Source organism: Mesoplodon mirus (assembly GCF_964341445.2).
Source record: "Mesoplodon mirus genome assembly, chromosome: 12".
Classification (NCBI taxonomy): domain Eukaryota; kingdom Metazoa; phylum Chordata; class Mammalia; order Artiodactyla; family Ziphiidae; genus Mesoplodon; species Mesoplodon mirus.
Genome location: NC_138988.1, coordinates 50,779,722 through 50,804,721, shown reverse-complemented (window position 1 = coordinate 50,804,721; position 25,000 = coordinate 50,779,722).

Here is a 25,000-nt window from a genome sequence, read left to right as displayed (position 1 = left end):
TGTGAACTTGATGAGGTTAACACATCCCACAAATCAATGCCTTAAAACCAAATATCTTCTGCTAAGTATGAAAGTGGGTGCATTTCAGTGTTCATCTTTCCCTCTCCCAAATCCCCTTCCCTTCATCCTTCCTGTCATACAGTCCCTGCTGTTCCCCTGATCCCCCACTGCAAGCTCTTTCTTTACAGGACTGCAGCACTGAAGCAGCACAGTTTTAAAGCAGAATTTAGGACCTGGCACAGAGGAAGGGATCCAGCAAACTCTGCAGAGAGAATCTAATTAGGTAGATGGGATTTGAGGAGCTGGAGTTTTTCTAGGACACCTGGCTCATGCTTCTGTGTAATGGAAGTTGTCACTGGCCCTTTGCTGGCAGCTGAGGCATCAGGATGTGGGTGTCACTTCTCATCTGAATTAAATGCTGCCTCCAGCATGACATTTCAGGCAAACAGGAACTGCTTGGTGCTCAGGCACTGGGACCTTTACCTGAGGTTCTTTTTAACTAAGAGACACTGTGATTTTTGCAGAGGGAGAGAGCTGTCAGCTCAGCATAAGGGAGAACTTCCTAAAACTCAGAACTGCCTCAGACAGACAGACCGTTTGGTTGAGTAGTGGGATATCCACTACTGGCCAAATTCAGCAGAGAGGTGGCTTGCTGGATAGATGAAAGGAGGGTCCACCTCAGAGCCACAGGACTTACTAAGCTACACCTTTCAGCCTCAGTCTCACACCCATAAAATGGTGGATACTATATTCATTCATTCACATATTCAAAAAATATTTATTTATTGGAAATCCACTGTATGCCAGGCATTCTTCTAGGGATGGGGATAGAATGATTAACAAAAGAGGCAAAGCACTTGTCCTCATGGAGTATGCATATTAATGAAGAAAGGCAGAAAGCCAGCCCACCTGGCCGTCGTGTAGTACTATTGGTATAAGGAGAGAGAGAATGATGGTGGAAATGCTGCCAAACCCGCAGAATTAGATAAAATTGAATGATTTAAAATTTTTTCATTTTATATTGGAGTATAGTTGATTAACAGTGTTGTGTTCGTTTCAGGTGTACAGCAAAGTGATTCAGTCATGCATATACATGTATCTATTCTTTTTCAAATTCTTTTCCCATTTAGGTTATTACAGAATATTGAACAGTGTTCCCTATGCTGTACAGTAGGTCCTTGTTGGTTAAAAACTGAATGATATTAATGAAAATAAATGAGATAATAATGACTAATATTCATTAAGCATGTCTGGGTTCCTGGCACTATGCAAAGCACCATACCTTAAATAAACCACCTATCGATAAGAACTAATAGTCTCACTTTACAGGCACTGCAGCTGAGACTTTGAATAGCTGTGTAACTTGTCAAATAAACCTAGATAGTTAGCAGTGAAGCTGGTGATGGAATTCAGGTATGAGCGCCGGGCTCATAGGGGGTACCTACTTAATTATGTTGCTGTTGATGAAATTTGTTAATATTCATATGCTATTGAGCTATTATGAAGGTTATATGAAGTTAAAATTTTATACATTTAACAAATATTGCCTATGGTGTAAAGCTAGAGGCTATGGTGCTTGCAAGGAGACATAGGACACTGTCTTTGCCTTGCTCTAGCTTTCTGTCTAGTTTGGGGAGTTCTGCCTCAGGAAAAAATAGCTTAAAGCAGCACGTGACTCCGGTATATAATAGTTCTAGACAGCAGAAGTCTATTGGCAGTAGGGGATAAAAGGAGGAAGGTAGCGATGGGGTTTCTTGTGGTCAGGAAAGATATCTGGGTTTGGGTGAGATCTTGAGAATGATAAATATGCAAAGGAGTGGTGGGAAGGAGAGATTAAAACAGATGGGATGGCTCCTTTGAAAAAATTAATGAAGCTTTAGAAGAAAAAAAACAAACTGGAAACAACCCAAATGTCCATCAACAGGACAATGGCTAAACAAATGGTAGTATATTTGCCCAGTGGGATATTATTCAGTGATAAAAATGAATAAACTACTGACACGCAACAACATTGATGAATCTCAAATGCATTATGATGAGTAAAAGAAGCCAGACACAAAGGGTATGAACTGTATGATTCCATCCGCATGAAATTCAAAATGAGGCAAGCTAATCTATGGGGACAAAAGTTAGCAAAGTGATTCACTCTTGAGTTGTGGAGGGGATTAATTGGAAATGGGAATTAAAGAACATTTTGGGATAATGGAAGCGCTCTACATCTTGAACTGGGTGATAGCGACATAGGTGTATGCATGTATAAATGTCATTGAGTTTCACATCTCAGATGGTGCATTTTACTGTACATAAATTAAATCTTAATAAATCAAACACAATAGAGGGAAAAAAAAAAGATGAGAGTGGGAATACTCTAGAGAGCAGAGATTGGCTCGTTTCAACAAGACAGAGATCTACAAAAAGCATTTTGGAAAAAAAATGTTTGGAGTCAGTTTCCAGAAGGCTATGAGTAAAAAAAAGTACAGGAATTATGATTTATTCTATGAACAATAAATATCCTCTGGAGGTTTTGAGTAGAAAGCTAATAAATGATTTTGTTAAAATGTAAATTTCTAGGTCCCACCATAAAGGTGTTGGTTGGGGCCTGGAAATTTTCGTCTCTTACCAGTTCCTAGGTGATGCTGATACTTCAGGTCTGGAGACCACATTTTAAGGACTCTAACTTTAGTCTGCTTCTCAGACACCTGTGGGCTGCAGGTTGAAAGAATGCCTAAGAGAGAGCGAGTTGTTGAGGATTTGTAAATGGTGGAGTTAGAGGCTCCGGAGACAATGAGCCTGGAGCCAAGTTGTGTTTTGAAAGAAGCCATATGGAGGCTACAAGAGAGGAGGGCTGGGCCAGAGGGAAGCCATCCAAGGAGGAGACTTCCGTTGTAATTTAGGAGAGGGATGAGCAGAGTCTAAACCAGAGTGATATCCAAGGGGAAGGATAGGAAGAGATTAATTCAGAGTGATTCAGGAGTTAGAATTAGACGATCTGGGATTGTATATTAGGAATAAAGGTGAGAGGGGAGTCTTAGATGTCTCAAAATTTCTAATTTGGTAATAAGGTGAGTGATAGTGTCATTTGGATCGTGAGACAGGGTAGGAGAATTATAAGAAGCTTAGTCAGGATGTGTGTGAGTACCACAAAGGGGTGGTGTCATGAGCAGCCCCAAGTTCCTGCACAAGGACCAGAGATCCACCGGAACTGATAGCAATGATACCCGGAGGCTTATCATGACCTCAAGCTGAGAATGATTCTGCTAGAACTGAGACCAAATAGGAAGGTCAGGGAGGAAGGTTTTAAAAGTGGGGTTGATTTTATTTTCAAAGTACATAATTTTCTGTAAGGATTTTTAGAAAGATTTTGGAAGTTAAGTAAATAAATAATAGCAAGGTCTGGGGCAGCTAGAAAAAAGTGATAAAGAGGCAGCTGTGTCAGCGGCAGCTAAAAATTCACAAGGATAAAATAACAGAGTCATGAATAAGTCAGAAGCACACACACGTACGTACATATGAGATAAAAAGAAAGAAGAAAGAAGAAAGAAAGCCTGGGTTCTTTAAATAGTCTTAACTTATATCTCAGATAAATAGTAGCAGTTTTAAATATAACTATGAATACATATATGTGTAAATAGATTAAAAACCTGAAAAGAAATATGTTAATACATGAACAGTGAATCCGGGTATTAGGTTTATGGGCTATATTTATTTTCTCATATAAACGTGGATTTTCTCAATTTTCTATGATCAACATGCTATACTTTTAAAACTTGAGAAAAAGTTATTTAAATGTTTTTTTCTTAAATTTGTATTTGAATAATGGAAGAGGAAAAGCATGATAGAATTCTCTAGAGAAAGGATTAGAGTGTGGCTTTCTGGTTCTCTTCTCTCTGCATCCCAAGACAGATCTTGGCAGTCCCACAAAGAAAGGTCTGGATCTCTCATTGCCCAGTGATTGGCAGGCCGTAACCCCCTGAATGCTGCAAGCTCACAGGCAATTTGATCCGTTCTCACTGGGAAGCCTGGGGCTAGGAGACAATATTTAGAGTAACACAACATTGAAATCAATCTGAAATACCAAGAAAAATGGTTAGTGATGCATAACAGCCTCAGCCACTGCTCAACCCACCTGCAGCCGCTGGGAGACCGGGACAGAGAGTGGTTCTCTGGCAGATTCCCTCGGTAGCTGTGGGCCTGCCTCACCAGCCTCCCTGACCCTCACCCCAGGACTCCTGGCAACAAATGGCCCAGGGCAACACTCATGGAAGCCGATCATAAACACAGAAAATTTAAACAAGAAGCAAAACATATACCATTGCTCCTTACTAAGAAGTAAAATAGGTCTGACTTTAAGATCCACTCTTTATATGAGACAGAACATTCATGGGAAAAGGAAAGAAAATATAGATTTTGCTCCATTTCCCACTGATCTTGTGTTTTTCTTTTCATCCATCCTTTTGCTTATCAGTTTGTTCTCATTCTGTGGCTCTGTGATCTCAGAAATGCAAACACTGGGGTTCAAAGTTATAGGGAATGCCTTCCCTTAGTGATTCATGTTTTCTGCCTTCCTTCTCTTTGGAAAGACTCAAGTTAGCCTGACTCTTGGGAACCACGGGTCAATTGGTTCCTACAAATATGCACATATTAATCCTCTCCTTTCCTCTCTGTCTTCCATAATCTCTCAAAAATGACCCACAGAACATTTCTAAACCTTTACTCATCTGCATTAAATAATTCTCACTAAGGTCAACACAGAAATCACCTTCAGCCTCTATTTAAACTCTTGTTTTTTGTTTTTTTTGCGGTACGCGGGCCTCTCACTGTTGTGGCCTCTCCTGTTGCGGAGCACAGGCTCCGGACGTGCAGGCTCAACGGCCATGGCTCACGGGCCTAGCCACTCCGCGGCATGTGGGATCCTCCCGGACTGGGGCACGAACCCGTGTTCCCTGCATCCGCAGGTGGACTCTCAATCACTGTGCCACCAGGGAAGCCCTAAACTCTTGTCTCTTTATATTGCACATTTCATAGAGAGCATACAGTGGCCCACTCGTATCTTTCCTTCAACACTATCATCATAGCTGTGAAGTGGCTGTGATCACACAACAATGGGAAATTGATGAGGGAAGCTTCTTGTCTGTTGCTCTACAAATATAACATCTTTCTAAATCTCTTTGGGGCTCAAGATCGGCTTTTTTCACCGTTTACCCTTCCCCCTCCCCATATCCTCAAGTCCATTCTCTAGTAGGTCTGGGTCTTTATTCCTGTCTTACCCCTAGGTTCTTCATGACATTGGTTTTTTTCTTAAATTCCATATGTATGTGTTAGCATACGGTATTTGTCTTTCTCTATGTATGTATAACTGATTCACTTTGTTATAAAGCAGAAACTAACACACCATTGTAAAGCAATTATACTCCAATAAAGATGTAAAAAAAAAAATAAGATTGGCTTTTTAATCATAACAGGTTCTCTGTCATTGGGTAGCCTTGAAGGGGAGGGTGTTATTACCAGAAGGAAAAGAGAGCTGTTATATGTAGCCTTTGGTGGTGGAGGAACACTGCTCCTACCAAATCACAGAGCAACAGGAAGGGAGCCCAGGGAATAAACATTACTTAACCGCTCCTTCGTCCTCCATCTCATCTCTGAGTAGTACTGCCCACTGGCCTAAACCAGGATCTGGATGGATTGCACTGCATATTTGTACTCACACACATGAAAGTGTAGAACTATCTATATAATTTTATTTTTGTAAATATGATTATATTATATATTTTTCTTCAACTTGCTTTCTCCTCTTAATAGTATATATAAGCAAAATATCCAAGATCTCCACTGAAACGAAATGGGACTGGAGCAGTAAATACTGATAATCAGTTTGTGAGCAAAGGTTTATTTCTATAATATTACAAGAGTCAACCATTAGATCATTCCCTCTGTTAGGTCTATGCTTTGTCCAGTGTTATAAAATCAGATACATAAATGAAGGTTTTAAAGTATCTTAAATCACAAGAATGTTGCAAAATATAGTTATTCTGCAACAAACACCATTTTCCTAGGTGAAATAAAGAAAGGGGAACTTTTCTGGCTAAAAAGATCATTAGTTAATTTCATAAGCACTTTACTGAAAACAAGGAAAAATATGTATTTCTGAGCTGACTTACATAACTAAGTAATTTCTGAAGAGGCTGTTGGAGGAGATCATGGAGAGGAGAAGACCACTGGTTGACCCAAGAGGGAACTTGGGTCATCAGAGGGTCCTCACCCCTCCCTCCATCCTTGGAAGGTATATTCTGACCACCCCAGTTCTTGTGGCTTTTTGAGGACACAGACTTGAGAGAGTTACTTGTTCTTGACTGAACCCCATACTCCTCTTGGGGCTGCCCAAGCCCAGCCTCCTAACTGAGTTCCTTTGCTTGTTAAAAATGCTGCCTACTTAGCTGGAGTGGCCTCTTTCTTAGGTCCCTCCCTACCCTCTGTGTATGGGGCTGGTTTCAGATTCCACCCTGGGAATTCCTGAGTTTTCGAACCAGTGAGGCTACTTGAGGTGGTCAAGGAAGTTACCTTTATTTATCCAAGAGTAATTTGAAAACGGGTCATGATTTTAAATGTTTTGCGGGGAGAGTGAGGAATCACATTCTAAATATTTTATATCTTATGTTCCACCTCAATATCTTATCTTAATATCACAGTGTTTTTTTTTTGTTTCTGTTTTTTGTTTTTCTGGAGTTTCTTTGGCGATGCCATCTTAGTTCCCCTACCAAGGGTTGAACCTGGGCCCTCGGCAATGAAAGAGCTGAGTCCTAACCACTGGACTGCCAGGGAATTTCCAGTATCACAGTAGTTTAAATGACTGGAGATTATTCCATATTAGCTCTACACCATAAATTGATTCATCACTAACATACTGAAGGGGATTTACATTTGTTCCAGTCTCTAAACTTTATCAAACATCCTTTTAAAAATTACACTGTATCAATATAGAAATATACAGAGAAAAAATGCATAAAAATGTATATGAAGTTCAGTATATTATTATTAACTAGATAAATAGTCCAAGGAATAGAATATGGGGAATCGGAAAGCTGTCCTCACATTCCCTCCCAAACATTCCTCTCTCTCTTCTCCAAAGTTTACAAGTACCATGGTTTCTAATACTGCATATTAGTTTTTCTATTTTTAAATTCTCGTAAGTAGAATGATCCTGTAAGTAATCTTTTAAGTTTGTGTTATGTGGCTCATAACGTTGGATTTATTTATCTTTTAACATGTACTTGTGGTTTTAACATTTTTATTGTTGTATAGTGTTCCATTGATTTATCATTTAGAATGAGTGGATATTTGGTTACTAGTTTGTGGCTGTTATAATTAATAATACTATAAGTATTCTTACATGCACTAATGTATTTCTGCTAGACATTGCCAGATTATATGTCATGTTCAAATTTAGTTGATAATGCCACTATGTTTTCCAAAATGTTTGAAGCAAATTCTCAGTATTGAAAAGGATGCCATTAGTCCATGTTCTCATCAAACTTAAATTATCAAAACTTTTATTTTTAGACATTTTGGTGATCATGAAGTGATATCTCATTATTGATTTATTTTCCACTTTACTAACATAACTTCATATAGTTACTGCCCATTTGGTGAAGTACCTTTTTAAATTTCTTGTAATTTTTTATTAGATTGTCTTATTGATTGTAATTGATTTTAAGTTAAGCTTTTTTATTGATTTGAAAGTATTCCTTATATATCTTGATAGGAGCCCTTTTTTGTGTATGTATACTGAAAATATATTTTTTCACTTTGTGGCTTACTTTTTTTTTTTTTGGCCATACCACGCAGCTTGTGGGATCTTAGTTCTCTAACCAGGGCTTGAACCCAGGCCACAGCAGTTAAAGCACCGAGCCCTAACCGCTGGACCCCCAGGGAATTCCTGTGGCTTATTTTTAAATTGTTTTACTGGAATATCATGATGAACAAAAGTTGACAGATAAAGGTAGTCCAATTTTTCCCTGTTGTTGGACTTTTTTAGGTTCATTTAAAACTCTGTTCACATACAAGGTTATGAATATATTGTTCTGTATTATATTCCCCCAAATTTAGTTTTTACTTTTTACATTTAGAGCTAAAATCCACTGGAAATTTATTATTTGTGAGTTATGAAATAGGGACCAAGACTTTTTCTAGCCACATGGATATTCCATTTTCCAAGCACCATTATTGAAAACTGTCCTTTCCTCCATTGTTCTTGAATACTGCCACTGTCAAAATCAAGTGGTCATATACTGGGCATATACCCTGAGAAAACCATAATTCAAAAAGATGCATGTACCCCAATGTTCATTGCAGCACTATTTACAATGGCCAGGACATGGAAGCAACCTAAATGTCCATTGACAGATGAATGGATAAAGAAGATGTGGTACATAAATTCAATGGAATATTACTCAGCCATAAAAAAGGAATGAAATTGAGTCATTTGTAGTGGCGTGGATGGACCTAGAGTCTGTCATACAGAGTGAAGTAAGTCAGAAAAATAAAAACAAATACCGTATATTAACACATATACATGGAATCTAGAAAAATGGTACTGATGAACCTAGTGGCAGGGCAGAAACAGCGACCAGACATAGAGAATGGAACTGTGGACGCAGGGGTGGGAAGGGGAGGCTGGGATGAATTGAGAGAGTAGTATTGACATATATACACTACCATGTGTAAAATAGATAGCTAGTGGGAAGCTGCTGTATAGCACAGGGAGCTCAGCTCAGTGCTTTGTGATGACCTAGAGGGGTGGGATGGGGAGGGTGGGAGGGAGGCTCAAGAGGGAGGGGATATATGTATACATATAGCTGATTCACTTTGTTGTACAGCAGAAACTAACACAACATTGTAAAGCAATTATAATCCAATAAAGATGTAAAAAAAATCAAATGGTCATATACATGTAAGTCTATTTCTGTACTGTCATTCTGTTCACAGGGGCTATTTTTCTACCTGCTGCTAATAATACAATGTCTTCATTACTGTAAGTGTATAAGACATCTTGCATATACTTTCACTTTCTTTTTTGTTCACTTGTCCAGTAGACCAAAAATGAATAAAAATGGTGTAGGTGGGTATGGAAACCTTTTTTTTCTTTGATATTAAAAGAAATGTTTTAGACAATGTCCATTACATCTAAAATTTCTCTTTATAATTGTCATTTTTTAAATATACTTTATCAGTTTCCTTCTATTTCTAGCTTCCTAAGAGCTTTCTATCATAAATGGATGTTGACTTTTGTAACACTTTTTCTGCATCTCTTGAGTAGTCATATAATATTTTTCATTTATTTTGCTAATATGGAAAATTACCTTGACATATTTTTGGATGCTAAACCAAACTTTCATCCCTGAAATATTTTTAAATTGGTCATGTTGTATCCCCAGGTAAGATATGAATATGGTTAAGGATATAGATATAAGTTAATATACAATTTTTTTGGCTACCAGTAGCTAATGTTTTTAGTAGTCTTTGAACCTATGTTTACAAAAGAAAATTTTCCTTTTCATTAATGCCTTTGAAAGCTTTGGTATCAAGTTCATGAAGGCCTCATACAAATATCTGAAAAATATTTATTACTCATCTCTCTATTGGAAGTGCATCCATTAGATTGGTTTTTGCTTCTTCCTTATATATTTAGTAAAATTAACTAGTGAAATCACCAGTACCAGGAACATTTTGTGGGAAGCTTTTTTTTTTAAATCACAGATTAATTTTCTTTACTAATCAGAAACTATTGTATTTTTCATCAGCTTTTTTATTCACTTTAATAAATAGCACATTTCCATGAATTAGCTCATTTCATCTAATCTTTACTCATTATTTTATGCTTTTCTTATCTTCTTGAACATATCATGCTGATTTGTAATAGTTGTTTTATTAGTACTTATATTCTGCTTCTATACTCTCAGTCATTTCTGGGTCTGTTTCTACTGACTGATGTTTTGCCCTAGGTATGGGCATATATTGCTGATTTCTTGTGCCCAGTAGTTTGTTACTGAGTTCTGGCCATTCTAAATTTTATATTTTTGGGGTGCTGGAATTTACTGTATTCCTTTAAATACTGTTGAACTTTGTTCTGGGGCAGTATATTCACTTCCAGACTTCTTTCAAGCTTTGTTATGGTGAGTCCAGCCTTTATCCTAGGGCTAATTTAAGCCCACTATTAATCAGTTATCTTCTTAAGACACTACCCAGTGCCATGTATTGTGATATTTTTCCACTCAGTATATTTGTCACAACTAAGGAATCAAAGTTGGTATATTACTGTTAAGTAAACTCCACACTTCATTTGAGTTTCACAAGTTTTCTACTCAGTGTCCATCTGCTGTTCCAGGATCCCATTCAGGAGACCACATTGTACTTAGTCATTATGTTTCCTTGGGCTCCTCTAGACTAGTGACAGTTTTTGATCGCTATGACAGTTTTGAAGAGTACTAGTTATTTTATATTTATATTTTTAGAATATTCCTTATTTTGGGTTTGTCTGATGGTTTTCTCAAGGTGGAATAGGGGTTCTGGGCTTTGGGGAGGGGGATAACTGAGTTAGAGAGCCATTCTCATCACATCACATCAAGAGTACATCCTACTGGGCCTCCCTGGTGGCGCAGTGGTTGAGAGTCCGCCTGCCGATGCAGGGGATACGGGTTCATGCCCCGGTCTGGGAGGATCCCATATGCCGCGGAGCGGCTGGGCCCGTGAGCCATGGCCGCTGAGCCTGCGCATCCGGAGCCTGTGCTCCGCAACGGGAGAGGCCACAACAGTGAGAGGCCCGCGTACGGAAAAAAAAAAAAAAAAAAAAAGAGTACATCCTACTGACCTGACTTACCAATGATGATGTTAACTTTGATCAAATGACCAAGGGGATGCTTGCCATGTTTCTCCACTGTAAAGTTACTTTTCCACCACTTTCAACCCTGTGCTTTTTTTTTTTTTTTTTTTTTTTTGCGGTACGCGGGCCTCTCACTGTTGTGGCCTCTCCCGTTGCGGAGCACAGGCTCCGGACGCGCAGGCTCAGTGGCCATGGCTCACGGGCCCAGCTGCTCCGCGGCATGTGGGATCCTCCCAGACCAGGGCACGAACCCGTGTCCCCTGCATCGGCAGGCGGACTCTCAACCACTGCGCCACCAGGGAAGCTCCACCCTGTACTTTTTTGAAGCAAGTCACAAAGCCCAGCCCACAGTTAAGGACAAAAGGAGTACATTAATATGGAGGGGGTAGTACATACATAAAGTATTTGGAAGTTTGATTTTAGGATTGTTTCTCTTCCCTTCACCATATATAGTGATTTTTTAAAAATTTATTTTATTGAAGTATAGTTGATTTACAATGTTGTGTTAACTTCTGCTGTACAGTAAAGTGATTCAGTTATAGGTATATCTACATTCTTTTTCATATTCTTTTCCATTATAGTTTGTTATAGGATACTGAATATAGTTCCCTGTGCTATACAGTAGGACTGTGTTGTTTATCCATTCTTTATATACTATTTTGCATCTGCTAACTCCATACTCCCAATCCATCCCTCCCCCACTCCCCCTCCTGCTTGGCAACCACAAGTCTGTTCTCTATGTCTGTGAGTCTATTTCTGTTTTGTAGATATGTCCATTTGGGTCATATTTTAGATTCCACATATAAGCGATATCATATGGTATTTGTCTTTCTCTGTCTAACTTACTTCACTTAGTATGATCATCTCCAGCTCCATCCATGTTGCTGCAAATGGCATTATTTCATTCTTTTTTATGGCTGAGTAGTATTCCATTGTGTATATATGTATTGATATATAGTGATTTTAGACATGCCTCTGATTATTTGTCATATAAATTTTCTTGGGTTTTATTCTGCTTTGCTTATGATGTTTTGCTTCTTTGTGTGTTTTGTAATTTTATATTGCAAATGCATTGTCAAAGGGATTTCATCTGTGGTGATTATGCATAGCTTGGCATATAAGACACTACTTAGGCTCCACTTCAGAGCCTCTCAGCCTAAACCGCCTGTTATTCTCACTGTCACTATGGTCAGCTCTCCCTGGGCTCCTACTGACTTCGTGTAGACACAACCCACATCACTTGGCCTCAAGCTCACACCCCTTGCCTTTTGCTTCTTGCCCAGGGCTTCCCTTTTGATGTCAGGGTTTGGAACCTTAAAAACCTGGCTCAGCAAGCACTGGGACATTGGGATCGTTAATGCCTCATGGGGCGCATATTTGACAAATGAAATATCGAAGCCAGGAAATGGAGCCATCCCCTTGCTTCTTCTGGAAAGATTGGTGAGATGTAGTTATCTGGTTACTTAAAGGACAGTCCCCGAGGCATCAAGAAAGCAATCACACTTCTCAGGGGCTGACCCCACAGTCCATCCTCAGATTGGCGGCTTTGCTTTCCTCCCAGCCTGACTCCCTTTTCTCTCACTGACCCTAAAACAATAGTAGCCTATAGGTCCTTTGCCACACACTCTGCTTTCTCAGGAATCCAGGCTAAGGTAACTGCCTTTGCCTCACCCTCCTGAAGTATTACCAACCTAGAACCGCCTTTTGTCTAAATGTATTACCTTGGGTTTCTTGGACTATGCAGACATTGCAAATTTCAAACTTAAACCTTTATGAGCAGAGAATGATGTTTATAAATTCTTTGAGTATTTTTTCTTTTCCCTTATTCAGAATTCACAGCAAAATAGATTTTTTTTCCTTTCCTTTATGTCTGAGGTGCCATTAAAAAAAATCCTAGGGCCTCCCTGGTGGCGCAGTGGTTGAGAGTCCGCCTGCCGATGCAGGGGATACGGGTTCGTGCCCCGGTCTGGGAGGATCCCATATGCCGCGGAGCGGCTGGGCCCGTGAGCCATGGCCGCTGGGCCTGCGCGTCCGGAGCCTGTGCTCCGCAACGGGAGAGGCCACAACAGTGAGAGGCCCGCATACCGCAAAAAGAAAAAAAAAAAAAAAAAAAAAAAAAAATCCTAGTCTATCATACCACAGGAAGATGAAGCATTTTTAGCATCCCAGGCTTATACGGGAATATTAGTATTTGCCTGTCCTTTTCCCCTAACCATATCTGGATGTTAAAACTCTAATTCTCAGTTATTAGGATTTCAGTTACCCCCAAAATAGCTGAAACCTCAGTGCCTACTCTTGTCTGATTTCAGATTCTTCTTCACTTTAGGTCCCTCGATATTTCCCTTATATTCTTTTTTTTTTTTAATTTATTTATTTATTTATTTTTGCTGTGTTGGTTCTTCGTTTCTGTGCGAGGGCTTTCTCCAGTTGTGGCAAGTGGGGGCCACTCTTCATCGCGGTGCGCGGGCCTCTCACTATCGTGGCCTCTCTTGTTGTGGAGTACAGGCTCCAGACGCGCAGGCTCAGTAGTTGTGGCTCACGGGCCTAGCCGCTCCGCGACATGTGGGATCTTCCCAGACCAGGGCTCGAACCCGTGTCCCCTGCATTAGCAGGCAGACTCTCAACCACTGCGCCACCAGGGAAGCCCTCCCTTATATTCTTTAGAGTCCTGCTATGCATTCTTTAGAGTTCATCCAATTTTTCTAGGTGTTTTTATTGGTAGTACTTATATGATATATTGTCTTCCCTATTCCCAAGAACAGAAACCCTGAATATTTGCAATTCTGCCAAGCTTGGAGATCTGTTTTATAAATGCATATCAGTTTGGAAGCAGAAATTCAAGAGGAGAGTTTGCTACAAGCAAACACATGCCTGAGAAATAACATGGAAATAGAGAAGACTGGAAACAAAGATACAAACCAAAATAGTATGCATTGCAGTCCAACAACAGTTAGTGTAGGACAATCATCTCTACATATTTCAATAAGCCTGAGGGTCATACCAGACCTAAATTATAACTCATGTTAATAACGTTGACATCAAGGAAATGCAGCATTTAAAAAAATATTCACTGTACTGAGGATAGTAACACTATGTAAAGTATATTTAAAAGAATTTCTTCCTGAAATAATTTTAAATGTTATGTTACTTAAAAGAGTGGATAATAATAAGATTAAATTATGATCATTTCCAATTATTGAGCTTCTAATAGGTGTCTGGTACTGGGCGCTGTTTTTTACCTAATTCTTAACGCATTATCTTAATTCTCACAATAAACCTGCAAGATAACTATTATAAAGGCTTGCTTTGTAATAAGTACGTTAAACTTACACAATTAGTGAATGGCCAAGACAGAATTACAATTTCTCTGCTATTTCTATTTTACTGTATTCTTATTCTTTCCCATTCAGGAAAACCTCTTATTCTATAGACATGTTTTAAGAATGTCCCAGATGGCTGAGTCATTATCTATCACGCTTCCTTGCCCAGGATACCCCCTGACAATTCAGGAAGAGGCAGCCTATACTCAGTGTATCTCTTGACCTCTGTTTATGACTGGTCTCAAGCAGGTTCCCAGGATGGTCAGAACCTCTACCTGGAGAGGCAGTGATGGAAGTATTCTGCACACATGCCAAATTTGTGGCATTCACACCAGTGGGGAGACGAATAAGGGGGCCTGGGTAGTGAGTCAAAAATGACAAAAATAGCAACAAACAGGAGGGACAAGTTTTCAAAGATGATAAATCTGTCTGGACAGTTGACAAAGAACAAATGCTCCCTTGCTCCCTGTGGAAATTATCATTTTAAAAAACAGACTGGGGAGCTTTAGATAATTATTTAGTCCTTTTAAATATTTATGAGTTCCAGTGTGCTACATACATTTTAAAAGACAGTTGACAACTGCAGCATATATCATCCTATTCCCTCTGCGAGCTAAAAATAGTTTTCTTTTTTCATGTAAAAACAATACTTTCAGTTTTGTTGTCCACGAAATAAAAGACCTTAAAAATACTAATTTACAGGCATGACAGCAAAGAATTTTCTAAGAAATTCTACTTGTAAACTTTCAGGTGAGTCATCTGGTCTGTCTGTTCTGCCTGGGAGAAAGAATGCAGAGGGAACCCATGATTAGTAGCCAGGACAGGGGATGAGGTTTTGAGGGCCTGAGGTTGAGGCAGCCAGTCTCTACCCATGGGGCACTGGAAGCTTAAGGAACCAGCCCGGCCATTGCCTGGAGGAGTAAACTTAGATTTGCTTCAGAAATGAGAACCAAGCTTGGGATCAAAAAAGCAAAACATTCTCTAGTAGGTCTGTGTCTTTATTCCTGTCTTACCCCTAGGTTCTTCATGACATTTTTTCCCCTTAAATTCCATATATATGTGTTAGCATATGGTATTTGTCTTTCTCTTTCTGACTTACTTCACTCTGTATGACAGGCTCTAGGTCTATCCACCTCATTACAAATAGCTCAATTTTGTTTCTTTTTATGGCTGAGTAATATTCCATTGTATATATGTGCCACATCTTCTTTATCCATTCATCTGTCAATGGACACTTAGGTTGTTTCCACCTCCGGACTATTGTAAATAGAGCTGCAATGAACATTGTGGTACATGATTCTCTTTGAATTATGGTTTTCTCAGGGTATATGCCCAGTAGTGGGATTGCTGGGTCACATGGTAGTTCTATTTGTAGTTTTTTAAGGAACCTCCATATGGGGAGGGGAAAGGGTAAGCTGTGACAAAGCGAGAGAGAGGCATGGACACATATACACTACCAAACGTAAGGTAGATAGCTAGTGGGAAGCAGCCGCATAGCACAGGGAGATCAGCTCAGTGATTTGTGACGGCCTGGAGGGGTGGGATAGGGAGGGTGGGAGGGAGGGAGACGCAAGAGGGAAGAGCTATGGGAACATATGTATATGTATAACTGATTCACTTTGTTATAAAGCAGAAACTAACACACCATTGTAAAGCAATTATACTCCAATGAAGATGTAAAAATTTATAAAAAAAGGCAAAACATTGGCAGGAACGGGAGAAAAAGAATAGAAAGACAATAGACTGCCAAGATGCAAGTTGTGACCATTGTTTTCAATCGGGCTAATGTTTCCACTCCTTTCCTAGGGGGCAGATGCAGGTGTGTAGATGAGTCTGGCTGATTTAATGGGGCAACTGGACACTTCCCACTCTTTTCTGTGTCTTCCTGGGGTAGAAATTGTTCATGAATGCTGTCAGTGCCCCATCCACATCCACTTCGCCAGCAGGAACCCCCCTTCTATAGCTACTGAGACCACCGGCTGTTAGCATCCCACGAGCACTCCTTTCTCTAAATAATTACCTTTGCTCTAAAAGGTTCTACCTTACTTTATAAGATACTTCCTCCTTGAGTCAGAACTTGATCAGTGATTGACTGATGTAGGGTGCAAAATTCCAGCCCCTTTGCCTCCATGTGAGCCTGACTCTGCAGTACAGTTCATACTCCAGAGCTCCCAATGGGATCAGGCTAAGTGCACCTTCCATGGAAACCACATCCTACCCTGCCCCATTGTGCTACCTTTACTTCTTCACATATTTAACCTAAGTGCACCCTCTCCATAAATCTTTTGATGAGAGTCACCATCTCAGGCCCTTCTAGGGAATCCCACTAAGCCAGAAGGATAAGGAGGGCAGTTGTTCTGCCAGCCAAATGGGGAAACCGAATTTGTAACAAGGGAAGTGGCACTTCTCACACCATACTATACAAAGTGCAATCTATTATTTGATTTTTTGCACAGGAATGATTGGGTGACCCAGAATACAGCAGGAGCTTAGTAAACTGCACCACCCTCCATATGTAAAATGCCCTTCTCCTCCTGAACACTCTACTCAGGCTTTAGGACTCAGTTCTCATGTCACTGTCTTGGCAGGTGCTTCCTGCTGGTCCTGACTCCCTCCCGAGCCTGCGCTGATCCAGTTTCTTCTTCACTTGAGCTTCCGTGGTGGTTTGCATTGCTCTCTGTCATTGACATATCATCATGTACCATGAGGTGAGCTCTAATGTTTGTTGAATGCCCCATAAATGTCCTAGCTTGCTTCAGACAAAGGGGATGAGGCAAGGCAATGTTCTATACCTGAGGTCCTGTTTCTGAGGGTGGCTGTTTCTTTGCACTTTCTCCTCCCTAGTGAGGGCACCAAACTCCCCATCCACCCTTATTTCACACTGTCTGAGGATGGCAGGAATGCCCAGGGTCAACAGCCATTGCATTAGGTCTGTCTGGAAGTGGTGTCTCCAAAGGTCTGTCTCATAGGTGGGTGTAGTGATAGAAGGACACTGGCATTATCCTGGGAACCAGTATCTCCTTGAACAAGACTAAAGAGGAAGGTAGTTCATCTTCATGAACATCAAGCATCTTTGCTGAATTATGTGCTGAGTCATACCAGCACACAAGCAAGGATGTTATCCCATCATGGAGCTGGCTATAAAATTGCTAGGGTGCCATGTTGTCTTGGTAACACACCACGGAGAAGCTTCCAGGCCTAAGAAGGCCTGAGTCAGGGGTAGGTCTGCTTCAGCTGGGCTAGATGAGCAGACTGTAGAGGTAGAGCCAGCTCCAGCAGATTCCAGGGCAGGGAGCTCTGGAGCCGAATGCACAATAACCAGCACACTCCCTTGAGTCCCACTTTGCCCAGGGAGAGTCTACACATATTGAAAGACACATGCGAAAGCACATGCAGTGGTGTGTACACATGCAAGAGCGGGAAACCCTGCCTGCAAGTCCGAGTTGAGACCTCGGGACTACTCAGTACAGCCCCTAGGGGAGGGGACACCATAAAGCTGGCTTCAGGGAGCTTCCTTGACCCATAGGCTGGAGGCCCTGAACCTGTAGCTGCTTCTCCTCCTCACACAAAGGCCTGGAGTCTCAGGCTAAGAAGCCCTCATCCCAAGGTAGCTTGAGTTTTAGGTACACACCCAAAGTCTAGTGGATGGACCGAAAGTGATGAGGAGGCCCATGGTTGCCCCAAAAACATCTCCTCAGACAAAGAATAGGGCTTGTTAGTGGGAAGGTGCAGACAAACCTGTGAGAAGCCCAAACACACAGAAAGATGTCAGTCCAAGCGTGAGGAAGTATTCATCCTCAGGCTCAGTCAACCGGTGGTTGTCACAGTCCTCCTGCAACTGGCCAAAACCCAGGGACAAGAAGAAGAGTTTGCTGAGTGTATGAAAAGGATTCCAGAGATAACATCCCTCATGTGCTCTGGAAACAATAAAGAAAAGTCTGTCCTAGTCAACACAGTGTGTGTGAGAACTGAGGTGTTGCATCTCCATCCAGTCTGGAAGGGCAGATTACGTCGTGAGCATAGTGCGGTCTCTTTCAGACCCACAGTTCTTGTTCTGAGCTCCATGCAGGTCAGTTCTGCAGGCAGAACTAGCAACGGAGGCATTAGAACTCTCGGGCAGGGTGTGCAGATGCTGTGGGAGATGGCAGGATCAGGTGCTGCACGGGGACTCGGACACAGGGCTGCGATCATTCCTTGGCGGGTTCAGCCCTTCTCCAGGCCTGAGTCTCAGCCTGCCCGTGGGCCTCTACAACCACGGGAAGAATAATAGACGTGGAGGCAGAAGACTGGGTGTGACTTCTACTAAAGAGACACCATTTACTGGTTGTCAGATTTTAAGAAGGTAACATTAGCCTCTTTCCTCATCTGCAGAAAGGGTACAATGACACTCCTGTTTCAGGGTTATGGTGAAAACCAAATGAGATCACTTCTGAAAATGTACGTTGCATTCTGCCAACTACACGGTTAAAAAATGGCAACCGTTTAATAAGCATCTATTATCTGCTAAATTCTTCATTAGGCGAAGTAGTGGTGATACAAAGATGAATAAGACAGAATCTCTTCCTTCTGATGACCACACCACAGCTGCAGGTGATCAGATCACAGGCAGATTAGGATGTACTGCATGATATTTAAGGCCCTGCAAGAGGAATCTCAAATATGCCTGGAGCACAGAGGCCTGACTCTATTTCTCAGGTTTATAGAGTTAGAACTAAAGTCAGTCCAAAGCTGTTCCTTGCCCTCCCGCGGAGGAGACGTGTGGCTTCCTTAGTGCTGAGGCTGCAACAGGATTCAGACTTTCTGACTCCCAGCACAGAGGTGTTTTCTCTACATCACACTTTTTTGTTTTTCCATCAACAGTAAAGGCAGTAATTTTGGTTTCAGAGTCTAAATGAAAGCACTGAGGTTGACCTTTTGGGAAGCTGCTATAGACCAAATACTTTTTCCTCAAAGCATCATTTTTCACAACCCTAATTAGAGTTATTTTATAGCAGCCTAATGCCAAAGCACAGATTCCTAATACACTTTTCCTTTATGATCTAGTAATAAACATCTGATGCTTATTTAAGTTGACAATCTAGTTCCTTCTCTCAAGAGAGAAAACAATAACATTGCATCTGAGAAGCCGGCTCTCTGGTTTGAGAAAAGTTGATTTTTCATATTAGGCAGTTGAAAAGCTGAATAACGGAATAAACACCCCAGCTCCTTTTATGGAAGCTGGGGGGCTGCCCAATGGAAATGTGCTGTGGTGTTATCTTCTGCCCCAAATCGCTCTTGGAGAAAGAAAGGTTACAGATTTAAAGCGAATCATAGGGACTTCCCTGGCGGTCCAGTGGTTAAGACTTCACCTACCACTACAGTGGGTGTGGGTTTGATCCCTGGCCGGGAACTAAGATCCCACATGCCTCGCGACCAAAAAAAAAAAAAAAAAAAAACCAAAACATAGATCAGAAGTAATATTGTAACAAATTCAAAATTCAAATGGTCCACATCAAAAAAAAAACCTTTAAAATAAAAAAAGTAAATCATAGTTATGGCTGACTTCACTTGGAGAGTTGCCCAGGTCCGTGTTGTTTACCCAAAACAAGAAATTATCTGCTGTATCCTTGATGCACCGACCTATTCCTGAGAGAGAGCTCAGGACTAGAAAAGGAGTCACATTATGACTAAAGCAAGTATAGGAACAATATTTAAGACTGATAAGAACAATTCAGCCAAATGGAAGCTGCCTAACACTTTGACACTATCATCATTCAAAGGGTATCCTTTACGTATTTTAATTAAGAAAAATAAACACCGCTTCACATTGCCCCATATTGTCAAAGCAAATACACAGTAGGAAGCATAATCCATTTACCTCCCTGCATGTTCTTACTACTGAACCAAGCCATTTGGAGAAATTGTTTAGCTCAGCTCAGGGAGACTTTATCAACTGCTGATTCTAACCCTAATACCAACATTTATTAAGCTTCTACACCGGGCCAAGAATTGTGAATGCGAGGAAAGAGGTAACACTCCATTTCTCGGGGTCTTGCAGTGTAACTAGAAATTTTTATGATATTTTATATTTATAGAGAGTATTTTATGTTTATCCATCCACTCAACAAATACGTATTAAGCACCTAATTTCTAAAAGCTAGGGATCAATGCTGAACCTGAAAGAGACAGTTACTGCCCTATTTCTAATGCAGGAAGTCTGATAAACAAAATAGTTAAATATGTGGTGTGCTAGAAGCTAATAAGTAATAGGAAGAAGAATAAAGGAGTCAAAGAAGGATCCAGAGTACTAAGGATGTGGTTGGGAGTATTATTCCATATTGAGTGGTCTTAGGAAGACCTCTTTGTTAAAAGACATACGAGAAATCAGAAGAAAAAGAGAAAGTCATGTGACTGTGAGGGAAAAGGTATTGTAGGCAGAGAAAACAAGTGAACAGAAAATGAGGGGAGAGTGTTCTTGATCCAGGAGTCTTGGACCAGCAAGGAAGTGGGTGTGGCTAGAGGGGGGTGATGGGAGAAAGGGTGGGGAAGAGTTTATAGAGGCAAAGCAGCCAGATCAAGCTGGGCCTTGCAGCGTCATTAAGATCTAGAAAAATGGTACAGATGAACCGGTTTGCAAGGCAGAAATGGAGACACAGATGTAGAGAACAAACGTATGGACACCAAGGGGTAAAATGGAGGGGGGGAGTTGGGATGAATTGGGAGATTGGGATTGACATATATACACTAATATGTATAAAATAGATAACTAATAAGAACCTGCTGTATAAATAATAAATAAATTAAATTAAAAAAAAACAAAGATCTTGGCCATGACTCTGAAGGCTCTGGGAATTATAGGAGGGGTTCAGCAGAAGAGTGACATGATCTGGCTTAAATCTGAGAAAGAATGCTCTGGATACTTTTGAAGAATAGATGGTAGGGTGACAGATAAGCAGAGAAACCAGATTAAAAACAAACAAATAAACAAAAAACCAAACTATTGCAGTAATCCAGGCAAGGGACTCTGGTGGCTAGGACCAGGGTGATAACAAGGGGAGAGGCTAGATTTTGGATGTATTTTTAAGATGGAGACAAGAGGATTTATTGATGGATTTGCTATAGGGATTGGCTTCTAGGTGTGGGCATAAATACCATAACTCCCTCGTGTCCTGGCCACAATAATTATACAATTTTTTTGAAGTGATTAAGCTTCCCTTGCTCACTGTAGTAGCTGATTGCGCCCTTTATGGGTTTCCTTTCCCTTCATTTCCTCATCTCCCTACCAGTGTTACCTTCACGTCCTAAGTAAATTTTTGCACAATAGTGGTCTCAGTAATTGTTTCTAGAAGAACCTAAAACTAAGACAGCAAATACAATTTAAATGGAGATTAGACCATCTCTGTTGCCCTTTTATATTAATAGAAGTTCTGTTTTTCGCTGATGATTGCAGCGTTGACCTGTGTGGTGGTGGAGAATGTGCCAGCTCTAATTTTTAATTTGCATTTCCTGTCACCCAGAAGATGAACGCAGGTCTTGCCTTTCCTGCACACCTTCAGGAAAAGTCACTGATTTGTGTCCCTTTGTCATCTCATTTCAACAGCAAGGGCTCAGGTCCCTGGGCCTGATGTGGGCACAGCTACTGCTAGCAAGGGGCAGTGATAGGCAGTGATACAACTTCACTTTCCTCTTTATTCAGTAGGGAGCACACTAGAGTAAGCAAGGCAACTCTTTCCAATTTTAATTTAAACTAAAGAGCATTTGTGTCTCTGGCCAAGCTCTTGTAGCCATTCTCTCCGAGTTAATAATGGTGGGTTGGGCAAGAGGGGCTCTGATTTTCTGTGCTCCCCTCTTCTCTGGGTAAAGACCTTCCGTGGTCATTACTGATAATCTTATTTCTCGTAGATGGATCCTAATATCAGTATGAAGTGCCTCCATAAGAGAAACACCCTCATAGAGAATGCAGTGAGAGGGTCTCCAAGACCTTAACTACTTAAAGAGGTTTTAAGTAGTTCCATCTTTGGTGGTTAAACAGGCACATGACTGAGAAATAAAGTTCTGAGGAAGGGAATTCACGTTTCTTAAGCACCTACCATAAATCATGTGAAGCTTCAGATTCTTTCTTATATTTTGTATTACACAATTGCCCTTAAAATTTACAGATGAACAAATAGATCTCAAAGAGATTAAGTGACTTGCCCAATGCAACAAGTGGTGGGGCCAATATCTGAATAGAACCTGCTCTGATTTCAAAGCCATGATTTCATAACAACATCATCCTGCTCAAAAGTAGATGGTAAAGAGAAGCAATGTCTCAACATGAATTTTTTTCTACTTTCCCAAAAGTGAAGAGATGCTGAGACAAGGTAACAGGGGACTTTGAGCCACATGAGAAGGGATGGAGGGTTTTTGTTTTTCTCAGACTCAGAATGCATTCAGGGAAAGGAACGAGTGTCCTAAAAATTAACTCCAATTAAAGGAGACAACAGAGACTGTCCCTCTGGCAGGGAGCTAAGAGTGACACAGGCAGAAGACATGTGTGACCAGAATCCAAGGAGGATGATGCTATCAGACCTGGTGTCCCCAGACAGCAAGAGGTTTCACAGTTTTCTGGACACAGAAGCCATTCCCTGTAGTCCTGGGCATGCAGCCCAGAGGGAGGCTGGTTGGTAAAGACTGTGGCAAACTAGGGAATCTGCTTAACCTCTATACTAGATACTTTATGTAGCATAAAAAACTATTGCAAAATTTTGGAGCTTAAAACAACCAGCGTTTATTTAGCTCAATATTCTGTGGATCAGTTGGGTGGTTCTCCAGGACTAGGTTGGCTTGACTGATCTTTACTGGGATCCCTCAGGCATTTATCATCACCTGGCAGGTGAGCTAGTGGCTGCATAGGATAGCTTCGCTCATATATCTGGCAATTGGTCAGCTTTTGTCCAGGTTGACAGAGGTGACTGCAGCCTATGTCATTCTTTTTTTTTTTTTTTTTTTTTTTTTTTCTTTTTGCGGTATGCGGGCCTCTCACTGTTGTGGCCTCTCCCGTTGCGGAGCACAGGCTCCGGATGCGCAGGCCCAGCGGCCATGGCTCACGGGCCCAGCCGCTCCGCGGCATATGGGATCCTCCCAGACCAGGGCACGAACCCGTATCCCCTGCATCGGCAGGCGGACTCTCAACCACTGCGCCACCAGGGAGGCCCAAATTGTTTTTTGTTTTTTTTTTTTTTTGCATTACGCGGGCCTCTCACTGTTGTGGCCTCTCCCGTTGCGGAGCACAGGCTCCGGACGCGCAGGCCCAGCGGCCATGGCTCATGGGCCCAGCCGCTCCGCGGCATGTGGGATCCTCCCGGACAGGGGCACGAACCCGCGTCCCCTGCATCGGCAGGCGGACTCTCAACCACTGCGCCACCAGGGAAGCCCCTTGAAAAACTATAATACAGTATCACAACCAGGATAACAACTTTGACACAATCAGGACAGGACTTCATTACCACAAGGATCACTCTTATTGCCCTTTTGGAGCCACATCTTACTGCTCTCCTGCCCCCACTTCTTCCTTAACTCGTGACAATCATTGGTTTGTTTTCCATTTCTATCATTTTGTCATTTCAAGAATGTTATATAAATGGAATCACAGAGTTTAAAACTCTGCTTGAGGTTCATCTAGGTTGTTGCATGTAGCAATAGATATTTCCTTTTTACTGTTGAGTAGTATTCGTGATATTGCATTTTAACTATTTACCCGCTGAAAGACCTCTAGGTTGCTTCCAGATTTGGCATATTTTGAATAATGCTGCTGTAAACTTTTGTGCACAGGTTTTATGTGGACATAGTTTTCATTTCTCTGGGATATTTGCTAACATAGTTTCCATTTCTCTGGGATATTTGCTAAGGAGTGTAATTGCCAAGTCATATGATATTTGCATGTTTAATTTTTAAAGAATATTTCAAAATGTCTTCCAGCTTCAATGTACCATTTTACATTCCACCCAACAATGGATAAGTGATCCAGTTTCCCCACATCCTCAACAGCATTTAATGTTGTCTGAGAGGTCTGTAGTGATATGTTATTTTGGTATTAATTTGCATTTTCCTAATGGTTAATGATGCTGAACATCTTTTCATGGGCTTATTTTCCATTTGCATATCTTTGGTGAAATGTCTCTTTATGACTTTTTTTATATAAAGTTATTTATTTATTTTTACTGACTTATTTTTGGCTGCATAGAGTCTTCATTGCTGCGCACGGGTTTTCTCTAGTTGCCGCGAGCGGGGGCTACTCTTCGTTGCAGTGCGCAGGCTTCTCATTGTGGTGGCTTCTCTTGTTGCGGTACATGGGCTGTAGGCACGTGGGCTTCAGTAGTTGTGGCACGTGGGCTCAGTAGTTGTGGTGCAGCATGTGGGATCTTCCCAGACCAGGGCTTGAACCCGTGTCCCCTGCATTGGCAGGCAGATTCTTAACCACTGAGCCACCACAGAAGTTCCTCTCTTCATGTCTTTTGTCAATATTCTATTTGGATTTTTTTAAACCTGTTGAGTTTTGAGAGTTCTTTAGGTAGTCTATATACTAGTCATTGTCAGTTACATGGTTTTCAAATGTATTCTCCCAGTATGAAGCTTATCTTTTCATCTTCTTCACAGGGTTTTTTATAGAGCAAAAGTTTTTAATTTTGATGATGTCAAGTTTATCAACTTAAAAGAATACCTAGATTGGTGGGATTGGGGGGGTAGGGTGGGAGGGAGGTCCAAGAGGGAGGGCATATACATATACATATAGTTGTTTCACACAACATTGTAAAGCAATTATGCTCCAATAAAAAATTTTTTA